Genomic DNA, 14042 nt, shown 5'->3' with positions numbered 1-14042 from the left:
AATATTTCTTTTTTAAAAGTCTCTTTAGTTTATCTAGAAGACCTTACTTAGATTTTGGGATTAGCCTATCACAATTATCCTTTCAATGATCGTAAGAAATTAAAGATAGGGATAATGATAAGCATAAGCAGTATGGTTAGTGAGAATGATAGGGATGACTGTAGCCATTGACCAACCAACCAGCATTTCAGGAGAGACAACACACACACACACACACAAAAGTATAAACCAAAAAAATGAGGTATTTTTCCCCCAGTCCTAGGCTGGGAATATAAGCATGAGGTCTGTCATTAGCTAACTGTGTTTCCTTGGGCAAGTTGCCCATCTATGCTAAGCCTTAATGGGTATAGCTCCAAAATGAAAGTGGTCTAATTAGATGATTTCCAATGTCTCTTCAAGTTCTTTGATTCTTTGTAACTGGTACAAGTGCACTCTGTACTATAAGCTTGAAACATAATTCTGCGGCAGTCTTGGGGGAGTCCTAATGCCTACTAAATACTCCCCGGTCCATTGTATTGTCATCCCTCTTCCATTGGTTTGAATTCATCTATAGCTAAACTTAAGGGGGTCCTTGCATCCCCACAAAATGAAACAGTGCTGCAGAAACCCCTGCTGCATTCATAAAACACCACATGGCTGGCTGGATGTCTGAGCATAAGTCCTGTGTAATGTTTCCTGTTGAAGTTTAACTCAAGATCATTTCAAGCTGATGAGACAGGGATGACCGCATCAATCAATTGGTAAGCATTGATGATTTTGGTTCATCTCTTCAGAACTTTCAAGTCTATCCATATCTTACTTACACAGCTGAACCCCAAAGTAAACAATGACCTGACAAAATCCTAAGGGGTGTGCAATGGAGCAGACTGGCCACGTTGTTGCTGTAGCATGCTATCCATAGTGCTCTGATTGCTGTCATGTTGAAGATTTAAAAACAGTGCCATCGCTATCAAAGGGAAACACTCTCAGAGATATTCTTTGTTGTTATTGTTCAGTCACTTCGGTTGTTTCTGATTCCTTGTGACCCCATTTGGGGTTTTCTTGGCAGAGATGCTGCAGTAGGGGTTGGTTATTTCCTTCTCCAGCTCATTTTCCAGATAAGGAACTAAGGCCAACAGGGTTAAGTGACTTTTCCAGGATCACACAGCTAGTAAGCGTCTGAGGCCAGCTTTTAACTCATCAATATGAGTCTCCCTGATCCCAAGCCCAGTGCTCTATCCACCACACCACTTAGATACCCTATTGCTATTCTCAGCCCTGTAAAAAGCAAGATATCCAGGCATTATTCCAGCCCATCAGAGCTTACATTACAAAATACATCTTGATCTCAAAATTTTCTCTACTACATCTGTTTAAATCTATATTTTCTCCATCTAGTATTTGTGTGTAGGGTTTTTTTCCTTCCCTCTCTGAGTCAAGATGACTAAAGGCATCAAAGGAAACAGGCTGGTATATTGGAAAGATCACTGGCTCCTGGGTTCAAATCATCTCTCTCATCCATAACTACCTTTCTGACTTTGGGCACTTACCTTTCCTGGAACTCAGTTTCCTCATTTGTAAAATGAAAGTAGTAAATTAGACGACCTGTAAGATCCTTTCAGCCCCAGATCTAAGATGTCACGAGATTGTTGAAACCTTGGCTTTGAAGGTGTCTGTCATCCCCACTCCATTTAGCGCATTTTTGAATTTCAGAACATTCTTGACTGTGTTATTCAAGTCACACTTGAAATTCTCACACAGTGAGTGGCCTTGTGCCCTAATTCCTTTTCATTTTGTTCAATACAGTACTATCTGACAAGTATTACCTTCCTCTAACATTGCATTGCTAGTTAGTCTTTTGTTGATGGCGCTCTAAAGTGTGAAGTTGAATGTGTGAACTTACAGACTCCACATTGCCACTGACAAGTCTCTGATAGCGTCTTTCCATGTTTGGTAGCACAGTGGATCGAGTATGGGACCTAGAGTCAGGAAGAAAGACCTGAATTCAAATGTGACCCCAGATACTTCTTAGCTGTGTGACTCTGGGCAAGTCACTTAACTACCCGAGTTTTTTAACCTGCAAAATGGGGGTTATAATAGTACCTACCTCCCATGGTTGTTAGGAAAATTAAATGAGAAAATATTTGTAAAGCTCTCCGCAAACCTCAGGTTGCTATACAAATGCTAGCTATTATTATAGTAGTTATCAATACTGAACTTTCTGCCGAGCTTCTATGTAACAAGAAATTTTCTAGGGGTTGCAGAGGATCATGTACAGAGCTTGGGTCAGCGCTGAAGGATAATTTTGTTCAAAAGTGATAGCGTGATGTAGCTTTATAATTTAAAGGGAAGAGTGGTAGCACCTTTAGCCTCATAAAGAATATCTACATTACTTACTCCCTAGTATTCTGGAGAAATACCAGGCAGAGTGTAGGACAGAGAAAGGGACCAGCCATGTGATTTCACGCACACTCCTTCTACCAAGGCAAATATCTCGGAGAGTTAGTTACCTAGAGCAGTGATCTCAAGCTTGAATAGGAGTGGAGGCCACTAAATATACCTAAGGATCCCTGCTGGCACATATTGATATAGATAATGTTAATATGTAATATTCTGTCTTATTGATCTGGCATCTGGGGGGTGCAGTGGATAGATCACCAGGCCTGGAGTAAGGAAGACTCATCTTCCTGAGTTCACTTACTAGCTGTGTGACCCTGGGCAAGTCACTTCACCTTGTCTGCCTCGGTTTCCTCATCTATAAAAATGAGCTGGAGAAGGAAATGGCAAATCACCCCAGTATCTTTACCAAGAAAAGCCCAAATGGGCTCACAAAAGTCTGACATGACTGAACAATAACAACAAATGTCTCATTGAATTTTGTTTAGTTAAATATTTCTCAATTACGTTTTAATCTGGTTTGGTCTGCCCTCGGGAATGTTGTGGGCATGTGGCCTGCAGGTGTACTTCACACCTCTGGCCTAGAGCCCAGAGCAGCTTAGGGACTTCCTCCAGATCACACAGCCAGTATGTGTCAGAAATAGGGTATAGATAGGTATAAATGATAATGCCTATTCCTTTTAAATCTCCACTGAAGATAAAGAGATCAGCTTATTTAGGCTATGGCATCTGGGACAAATAAAGAACTTCAGATGGAATCGGTCTGGAACTGGAATCAATTCTGGGACTTGGGGGGTGAAGTGACAGAGTGGGTTGTAAAATATCTTTCCCTGCCCCACATGAAGATGACAGCATAGATCAGAGGTCCTCAAACTTTTTCTCCCCAAGCCCTAGGTTTCTATATGTCTGATCTTAAAATATTCCAAGTGCTTGGCATGACCTACTTTTTTTTTTTTGCTATTATATGACATTACTGTCCATTTCCTCACTCCTGCTTTAACTAATGCTTGTTGTTTTGTTTTTTTTTTTTCAAAAATGAAAGAGAGCTGCAAACCAACTTGACTCTTCCAGCCATTCTTGTGTGGAAAAAGGCAACACTTCTGTGGTCGTCAACATAAACCAGTGAACCAGCGAATGCTTTATTTCTTGACATTTTTGTGTGGCCAAAGAAGTAAGCAATTGACTCTATCAGGTCAATGGGAAGTTAGAGGAATTTTGCTCCTTCCTGAGCTTCTGGATTTATTAGTGCTTTGAAAATATTTGTGAAACAGCATGATTAATATGGAAATGGGTTTTGCATGACTGCAAGTATATAACCTATATCAAATTGCTTGACTTCTCAGGGAGGGAGGGATAGAATTTGGAACTCAAAATTTAAAAAATTTGTCAAAAATTGTTTTTAAATGTGATTGGGGAAAAATAAAATACTATTAAAAAAGAATATCTGTGAAAGGTATAAACTTCAGGATAATATCACAAATCCACTGATTTCTTATGCAGTTTTACCCTCTTCATTGATATGTGATGAAGTTAAGCTGAGTACTGAGGGTATGTCTAGGCCTGATTTCCCCTCTACTTTCTCCAGCAGTATCCAGAGGGAAAACTGGAGGTTGAGTGTGCTGGAACCAGCTTGCAAGAGCTGATTGTTAAATTTTTAGTGTGAGCATTTACACCTCAGAAATTGGCAAATAATAAAAACCAGGGATTGATTTATTGTTTTATTCATTGTCTAGACTTAAGAAAGTGATGGAGAAAATATTATTGATGTAGGTTCAATTCAAAATTGTATTATGTGTAATTTTTTCTCTGAGAATTGGTTATTAAATATTTACCAGCACACCTTGGGTGTGTAGGGTTTGTAGGATATTTGTGTCATGAGATGGGGCTGGCATGGTAACCATAAAAATGTTGGAAAGGGTCAAAAGAACAAGATGCCAGAGAAAAACTTCACCTTTTGCACAATTTTGCTGAGGGTTAACCTTGCCTTTCTGCTCAATGAGAACATGAATCCTTCCTTGACCAATACTCATTTTTACTTTACGGGACTGTGAAAGGCATGACAGTCCTGGGCACAGAGAGAGTGGGAGAGCTGGGATGGAGAAGAAGAATTGGGAAGAGTTAGAATACTAAGATTTGAATCCTGATTTTGTAACTAAGCTGTCTGCCCTTGGCAAATCACCACCCATCTAGCCTGCAGATTCCTCATTTATAAAACCAAGGACTTGGCTAGGCTCTCTCTAAAACTCTATGGTTCTATGGCCTGCTGTAAATACCTCTGATTTAGTCAATTAGTTAATAAGCATTTATTAAGTGTCTTCTACGTGCCAGGCACTGTGCTAAGCACTGGGGATACAAAGAAAGGCAAAAGACAGCTACTCCCCTTGAGGAGCTTATATTCTAATGGCGGAGGTAATATGAAAACAACTATGTAGAAATAGGCTATGTACAGGATACATCAGAAATAATGAACACAGGCAAGGCACTGAAATTTAGAGGCTTCCTGTAGACTGTCAATTCCTCCATGTTGTAGAATTCGTCTTTTTCTCTTAGGATACCTCATATGGACCAAGTGAGGGAGAGGTTTTAAATTTGTATACTAAAGCTTAATTTCTTGTTCTTTATATAAAAATATAAATAGATCTAATATTTTCTTCTGTGCCCTTGCAGTCTGTACACCCTGTTTTGGAGAAAGCTAGCATAGATGGGCTGTTGTGATATGTTATAAGAGAGTAGTGGCAAAAGCACTTGACATAATGTTAGGAGACCTGGATTTGAGTCTGAAATCTATCACTTCTAGCTTGTGTGATCCAGGGCAATTCACTCTCCTTCCCTGATTCCCACTCTCCTTATCAGTAAAATGAAGTTAATAATATTTGTACTACCTCCTCCCAGGATTGTTTTGAGGGAAGTGTTTTTTATAATCTGTAAAGTACTGGAGAAAGGAGTTACTGGTAGTAATAATAAACATCGGTCTACTCCCTTACAATGATCAAAGAGGAAGGCAAGCAGTAGAACTGTTAGTTTCTAACCTGGTAGTGTCAGTCAGGCAAGGCAGCAGCAACAAGCACTTAATTAAAGTGCTTACTGTGTGCCAGATACTATGCTAAGTCCTGGGGACATAAATACAAGCAAAAAAAAAATTCCTGCCCCCAAGGAGCTTACATTCTAATGAAGGAAGACAATACACAAAAGGGACTTGAAAAGCAAGGGAGGAAAGGGGAGGGAATAAGACAGGGGGAGGATGGTGGCTTTTTGCAATTTTTTAAAAAAAATTATTATTTATTTACTTTAAACATTCTTTCTTTTTAAAATTTTGAATTCCAAATTCTCTCCTTCCCACCCCTTCCCCGCCCACTAGAAAAGCAACCCAAATGACAATAATTATACATGTGAAATCATGTAAAACATATTTCAACATTAGCCATATTACAAAAATAAATAAAATAAAGAAAGTAAAACATTATTCTTCAATTTACACTCAGAGTTTATCAGTTCTCTTTCTCAGTGTGGACAGCATTTATTCATCACGAGTCCTTTGAAATCGCCTTGGATCACTGTTAGCCAAGTCTTTCACAGCTGATCATCATTGCAACGTTGCTATTATTGTGTACCGTGACCTCCTGGTTCTTATCACTTCATTTTGCATCAGTTCATATAAGCCTTACAATGTTGTTGTTTTTTTCTGAAACCACCCTTCTAGTCATTTCTTATAGCACAATAGTACTTCATAACAATCATACATCACAACTTGTTCAGCCTCTCCCCAGTTGTGCTGGTCTTTACCCAGGAAGGGCCCCTGCTCTCCAGCAGCCACAAGCTCTAGCTCTCCTTTCTGCCTTCAAAATGATACCAGGGCCCCTGTTCCCTTGTGATCCCTTGCAAGAGATCCAGAACTGCTTCTGGGCAGTAGAATTGTCAATCAGCACTAGCTGCACCAAGTTCCAGTAAAGGGTCCCCTGTAATCTCTTTTTGACCAGTTGTCTGACCCCCTTACCTTCTCTGGGCTGAGAGCTCCTGAAACTGCTGCCTCCAATCATTTGCCACTGGTATTGCTGTGGTGTGCATGTGCTCTGGTGTCATAGACCTCTCCTGACAACCTCCTAAGTTGCCTTAAGCTGGAAAAATGTTTCACCTCGAACCATTGTAGGTCCTGCTGCTCCAAAATTTGATTTAAAGTATTATTTTAAAGTTGTTTGGAGGGGAATGTTGGGAGACTTCAGCTGGGTTGCTGCCTGCATTCTACCATCTTGGCTCCTGGGCGTGGTGTTAGTGAAGTCAGAAGCAGAGCTAGGAAGGGAATGGAGTTTGGTCCACCTGGGTCCTTCCCCAAAATGGAAGCCCAGGGAAGAAACTTACCAGTGAGAGACAAGAAGTAGAATCTTTGCTTTTCTGAAACATTAGCCTGGTCATGGACGACTCTACCCTTAGAGGGAAACTGTTCATGGAAGGAGTTGAGGGAATTGAATTATTAGAAAGATGTTGGTCCAAGATATTAGTATCCTTGCTGAAGTATTTGCAAACTATTAGATAGTTTGATGGAGGAGGGCAGGGAGGGATAGATTAGATAGATGATGGAGGAGGGCAGGGAGGAAGGAAGAGGGAGAGGGAAAGACAGAGAGAGAGAGAGAGAGAGAGAGAGAGAATGTAAAAGTAGCAGCTCTACCATTAACTTTCCCTACTTTGCGTTTTCACTTTTAGGTTAGTCCTACAGGACAACACAGAGCCTTTACATTTTTCCACCAAACTGTATAAAAAAGGATGATCCTGCTTTTGTGGATTTCACTGACAAAATATTTGCTGATGAAATTCTCTTCTGATGAAGAAGAAATGGATTTAACCACTCTGACCTATGAGGTAATTTGTTCATTGTTTTGTTTTGAAGTCAAGGCCCAAATCTTGAAATCATGAGTATAATATTTGAGGGAAAACCTTGAAAAAGTCATTCTGGCATAAGATTGGTTGGGGCACATCATCCCATTTGAGGATTCCTGTCCTCTAACAAGAAACCATTTCCCCATCTCAAATTATTCCCATTTCTATGTACTTGATATCCATTAGCCAACCAACAAGCATTTACTACATACCTACTATGGTGCTAGGTCTGTGCTAGGTACTCAGGATACAAAGTAAAGCAATACCTGCCTTCAAAGCAGGGGGAAGAGAAGGGATGGGAAGAAGCATTCATGTAACACAAACTATGTGCCAAGCACTATGCTAAGTGTTTTTTCCCCAAATATTATGTCATTTGATCCTTACAACAGCCCTATGAGGTAAGTGCTACTATTATCCCTATTTTACAATTGAGAAAACTGAGGCAAAAGAGGTCAACCAGGTCACATAGCTAGTAAGTGTCTGAGGCCAAATTTGAACTTAGGTTTTCTTGATTCCACATCCAGTGCTCTGTCCATTGCACCCTGGCTGCCTCTGACATGTATGTGTGTATTTATACATATTGATAAAATGTTTTATACAAACACATGCCACACACACACACACACACACACACACACGCGCACACACACATGGCATGGGGAAAGTGAGCAGGTTACTTGATATACAACTGGGGTAGGGTGATCACCAATTTCTCTATCTGTTATTAGTCTATTTTTCCTTATTTGTTGTCATCCCAGATTCTAAGACAATCAAAGGACATATTTTTATATTTCCTTATTAGTAAAATTAGAACAACTCTTTAATTAGCTCTGAGTCACACTAGTTTATTAAATATTATTAAATAAACTAGAAAAACCTTTTTCCCTCATGAAATTTTGCTCATTTCTCTACACACACACACACACACACACACACACACACTCCTAATTGCTTAAGCTTAAATAAATGTAAAAGTTATTGATGATTCAATTTAGTATATCAAACAATAGAACAGATGTTTGGGGGGTTTTTTGTTGGTGTTTTACAATGTCTCAGCTGTGAGAGATCACAACCAGAGTCACCTCTGTCACTGCTACTGTTGGCTTCTCAGTCCTGGGAACACAATGGCACCATTTAGTTCTATCGGGTTACTAGTCAAAGTCTCTTCTGGCTTTAACCTTAGTCCTAAAGCCCATTGGTGTGAAGCTGTCTCTTACCAGTGGGCTTTAGGATTGGGGTTACATCAAGAATTCTCTTCACAAAATAAGGCTTAAGCTCAGTTCTCTCAGGAAATTCTCTTTATCCTGTCCTCATTCACCACAATGAACAGACTCTTCAGAATTACAGTTAAACTCTGTCTCCTCTTAGGTTCCTCATAGAAAATCAATTAAACTGTAATTGTTAATGATTGCATTGCATATTCATTTCTGGGCATCTTTTAGGAGGTAACCAGCAGATTCTTGCTATTTTCACTTTGGTGTTTGATTCTGGTAGGTTTGAACAGTTTTCATTCATAATTTCTTAAAATACAATTTCTAGACTTTTTATGGGTGAAGTTTTTTGGGTATTCTGATGATTCTGAGCTCATAATCCACTCATAAATGGTCCTGTCTAATATAAAAAAAATTGAATTTACATTGTTAGCAGAATTTTGGCAAGTTGTGGTTAGCTGACACTTTCATAGTCCTGCTTGTTAGTTTCTCTGAATGCCTCAGGCAGGAATTTTAGAGAACCAGGAAAAAACAAGCCCAACATATTTTAGGTGACTGCTTCTGTCTGAGGAAACCTGTCTTTGTCTATTACTGTTGGGAGTTTTTATTTGTGTATGGCAGGTCTTTTGGTTGATATTTTACTGCCTTTCATTAAAAGAAACATTCTGGAGAAGACTACAAGGGGAGTTGAGGGATGTGTGTTAGATGGTAAAGAGAATAGTAAAAGCTAGCCAGATGCTTTTTGTGTGTGTGTGTGTTGAGGGGGTCTGTTGCTCAATAGAACAAGCAGGTCTGTAAAATAGACTGGAGGAAAAGGTCTTTATAAGAATGAGACCAAACTAAGCCTGGAGAATACTAACATTTTGGGATACTAAATGTGAGTAAGAAATATAATGTGTTTAAGGACATAGCTAATTCTCAGTTTAATTATCGATAGTCAAAGTTGCAGGCAAAGTTGCTAAAAAAATGATTTTTAAAAAAAATTTCAAATATTGCTGTGTCTGACTTGGGAGGTCACTTCAAACAAAAGAAGTCCAATTATGTTGTTTTGAAATCCTGTGGAAGAAGGCTGCCCAATCATTTATTTCATCAAGACCTTCATACACATATCAGGTGCTTAATAAATGCTTTTCTTCTGCCTTCCTTTCTTTCCTCATCTCCACTCCCCCATGCTATGTTTAGATGGGCATAGAGAGTGAAGAAACTCTCTTACCAATTCAGGTTTGCACTTGCTCTGAAACGTCTCATCTTAGAGAGCTACCTGGGGGTTCCAAGAGGTCAAGTGCTTGACTCAGGAGTCACAGCCAATATGTGTCAGAGGCAGGACTCAAACCCAGGGTTTCCAGACCTGGTGGAATTTAGTCCTTATTCCTCATTCAGCTTTTTCTTGTGAACCTTTAACTTTCATCTCCAAATACTGAATATCAGATTCAGCAGAAGTGCTGTCTGGCAAATTCTCTAGAAGAGAGAATGTGGCAAAGTATTTGATTTCAAAGAGCCTTAGTTCAGGGATGCAAGCTGTATAGAAAATAAGCAAAAGAATCCAGATGTCAACAAAACAAGTAATTAGGGAAAGAAGGTCCTGTCAATACAATTGTAAACAAGATATTCTCTCCCCACTGCCAAAATCAAATACATATATTTGACTAATAAAGAAGTAATCTTATTTACTTAGAATTTTAAAGGTTTCTGAATGGATGTATTTTCTTCTTTTTGATTTCTATGGCATTTAGTGAGGGAGTTTCACTGGTTCCAACCTTACCTTGGACATGTCAGACCTGATCTGGTCAAGACCTATTGAAGGAATTCATCGCAAGCTTGACATAAAAAGTAACCCTACTACATGTGATTTAAGAGATCCCTAAAACTGGAGAATTGAGGCAGATGGTACCTTTCTTCAATATAAGCAGGAATGCTTTCACAAGATGTTGATTCTATGGAAAATTTAAATCTCTGAATGATGAGTGATAGTGCTGGTGAGAAGTGCATTTTTGATAATCCCACAGAATCATCAAATGTCTTAATCTTCAGTGAAGCAGGAGAAGGAAGGTTCCTATAGCATCTTTTTTGCCATAGCATGCTTCCTTCAGGGCATCTACAGCTCTGCCTGGTTTCAGCTCCATGGAACAAGAAGCCCCTCTCTGGAGATTCTCATCACCATGCTTCTAACTTAGGCCTTGGATGCCATCTCTCTCGGCCTCTTCTCCTCTCTGATTGAAGAGCTGGAGGGTAAAGTACTAAACTCTCAAAGCTTTCCTTTATAGAAGGCAGAAACTGGACTTCCAACTTGGTCTACTTGGCATCTGCAGATTTGCCCAGTTTCAACTCCACAGAACAAGGTGCCCCCACCCACTACCACCACCCCTCTTCCAGCTTCCTGTTGTATGTTGTCTTCCCTCATTAGATTATAAGCTCCTTGAGGACAGGATCTGTCTTTTCTTTTTTGTATTTGCATCCCCAGCACTTAGCACAGTGCCTGCTACATAGTAGGTGCTTAACAAATTTTTATTGAATTGAATTGAATAGAATTATAGTCTTTACATAGAATCCCAGGAAGTGGAACGACCAACATCACTCTTCAGTATACCACAGTGCAGGCAATTAAGCACAGTTCTACTAAGGTCCCAGGGTGGAGGCTATATTCATATTTATTGGGAACATTGGTTTCTGGGATCCACCTTCAACAAGTTCTCATCCTTATTGCCAGAAAGGTGTCTCCAATCATCAATACCCAATATAAGAGCCCTTCAAATCTTTAACATTATAGACTATCAATTTACTCTGGAAAATATTGACAAGACATTTATAGTTAACTCAGTGCAAAATGCTTAGGATCCCATGAAATCTGTCTTTTCCTTTCTTTGGACTCCATAAAGCAAACTCTTCTAAAATTAGTATTCTCCATCTTCATCTTCTTCCTTGAAGAATGGGCTGTTCCTCAAAGGCCTGTTCTTGGACCTCTTCTTGAATGTGGGCATACAAGATAATTGATTAAGAGATTTTAGAATGATGTTGTCATTCTGTCATGTTCTGTTGTGTTCAACTCTTTGTGACCCTATTGGAGTTTTCACTGGAGTGGTTTACCATCTCCTTTTCCAGCTCATTTTACAGGTGAGGAAACTGAGGCACACAGACCCAGAGTCACACAGCTAGTAAGTGAGGCCAGATTTGAACTCAATAGAGGAGGCTCGGCACTCTGTCCACTGCATCACCTAGCTGCTTCTTATAGGATGATAGATGCATAGATCTAGAGCTGGAAGGCCATGTAGTCCAACTCCCTCATTTTGCAGATGAAGAAGCAGAGAAGTAAAATAACTTAGCCAAGATCATACAGGTTAGTAGGTGGCAGAGCTGGAATTTAAACCCAGGTCCTCCGACTCTGAATCCAGCATTCTTGCCACTAAAGCTTCTCTCTTTTATATATTTTTTGTGCAAAGTGGGTAATAAACAAGGATGGATATATATATATATATATACCTATGCATATACACACATATGTATGTATAAGTTTGATACCATAGATATCCCTGAGTTTTGGTAAGGCATAATTTATGACTAGCATATAAGGATAGTAGAACATCCCTTATTCAAAAGAAATAGACTAGAATAGTGATAGAATGTCATCATATTAATATTTAGCACTATTTTAACATATAATATGTAGGCATATTCATATAGAGAAATTAAGGAACTACAGGGAGGAAAGATTGGTGGACATCAACAGAGGAATTAACAGAAGAGTATACTTGACTCTCTTGGCCAGAAAGAGAAAATAGATGATCAGTATGGGAAGCAGATCACAAATCTGAAATAGAAGGATAATATAATAATAATGAAACTTCAACTAACGTGCTAGACCCATAATTTATTCTTTAAAAAATAGAAGAAACAATAAGAGGAACTTCTGGACTAGATTTTGTGCAACAAGGAGCAACTGATAGATAAAATACAAATGATGAATCTTAGCTTTTCAGCTATTCTCAGTAGAGAAAGTTAGGCACAGTCTATGAATTTGGAAGATCGATTCTCAAAGAATTGAGAGAGAAGATGGCTCCTATGGCCTAAAATTATTTTAAAACATTTTATTAATATATTTTTTTCTTGTATCTCCTACTTCAGAATGTATCCTCCCTTCTACTACCCAGAGGTTCATCTCTTCTTTTTTTTTCTGATGTTCAATAAGTTTATTGTCTTAATCTGAAAATCTTCATAGAAAATTACAGATTTTGATGTTCTATCAGCTTCCCGCTCCTGGGCTCTGAGGAAACTCGCCTTCTTCTGAGCAACTCAGTCTTTCTTCTGGGCAAGGGACATCTTGGGGCGGTTCCATCTTTTCTTTTTAACTTCCCTCTTGGGTTTCTTTTCATATACTGGATTCTCCTATATACCAGCATGAGCTTTCTTGTACATTTCCTCCATCATGTCAGGGGTGATGTTGTTCTTTATGTACTGTGAGAACTGCTTTTTATAAGCATCTTCATCTTCTTCCATGAGATAACGCATGTAATCTGCAACATTTTGGCCCATGATGTGTTTACGATGCACTTCAGCGTTGAATTCCTTGCTTTCTGAATCATACCCAGGGAAGCGTTTGGTACTGTGAGGAATAGACAGACCACCATCCACAGCTCCCTTAAGGGCCCCAAAGACTTTGTTTCCCATGGTAGTTCTGGCAAGTCCTGCATCCAAGTAGCATGTAAAAGCACCGGGCTGACCATCAATGCTTTCCACATTGTATTCATCTCCAGTCACTTCCACCTGACCTTCATAGATCTTGTCCATACCAAATTTGTTAAGAAGCCTGCGGGCCAGCAGCAGGCCTGTGCAGTAAGTGGCAGCATAATTTGTCAGGCCAACCTTCACACCATACTTTGGCAACTCATGGGCATAAGCTGCACAGACAATCATATCCCCTTCTATATGGGCATAAGCAATCTGGCAGATGATATCTCTGTTGGTGACTTGGACTATCATCCTGTATTTTGGTGTGTTATACTTCTTTTTATCTTGGATTACTAAACGTTTCCATGCATAATAATCCGTTTTTCCCTCTCACCTTCTCCAGAATTTCACTTGGTACCTCTTGAAGTAGGCCTTATTCTTGACAATTTTGACAAACCCCATCCTGCCGAACGAGACCTGCGCCCTCAGCACAGACCTGCAGGCCTCGCAGCGCTAGGGGGAAAAAAGGGGGCTCGTCTCTTCTAACATTAGAAGCAGAATTAATCAGCACATGAACTGAAGTGTTTAATATATGCAGTATTCTACACTGATAGTCACCCACCTTTGCTAAGAAGGAGGGGAAGTGCATTTTTTAAATAATTCACCAGAGTTTAGTTTCTTCTTTTGGTTATTTCCATTTCCATTGTTGTAATCATTCTCTATGTTGTTTTCTTGGTTTTACTGAGTCGCTCTGCATCAGTTCATGTTTCTCATGCTTCCTTGAATTCTTCATATTTATCATTTCATACAACCCAGTATGTTCCATTCCATTAATGTGCCACATTTTAAGCTATTCCTTAGTTATTGACCATGGCCTAAAATTCTATGGAGGAAGTCATTTCAAGAAAAATGAGAGGCTAT

General features: G+C 39.4%; 1 pseudogene; it reads right to left on the bottom strand.

The window, feature by feature from the left end:
• Positions 1-12696: 12696 nt before the first annotated feature.
• On the bottom strand, positions 12697-13583 carry LOC118828889 (annotated as a pseudogene).
• Between the last annotated feature and the right edge of the window lie 459 nt (positions 13584-14042).

The sequence above is a fragment of the Trichosurus vulpecula genome, chromosome 1 (assembly GCF_011100635.1).
Source record: "Trichosurus vulpecula isolate mTriVul1 chromosome 1, mTriVul1.pri, whole genome shotgun sequence".
Classification (NCBI taxonomy): Eukaryota; Metazoa; Chordata; class Mammalia; order Diprotodontia; family Phalangeridae; genus Trichosurus; species Trichosurus vulpecula.
Note: the sequence above shows the minus strand (reverse complement) of the source record. Positions and strands in the feature narration are given on the sequence as shown.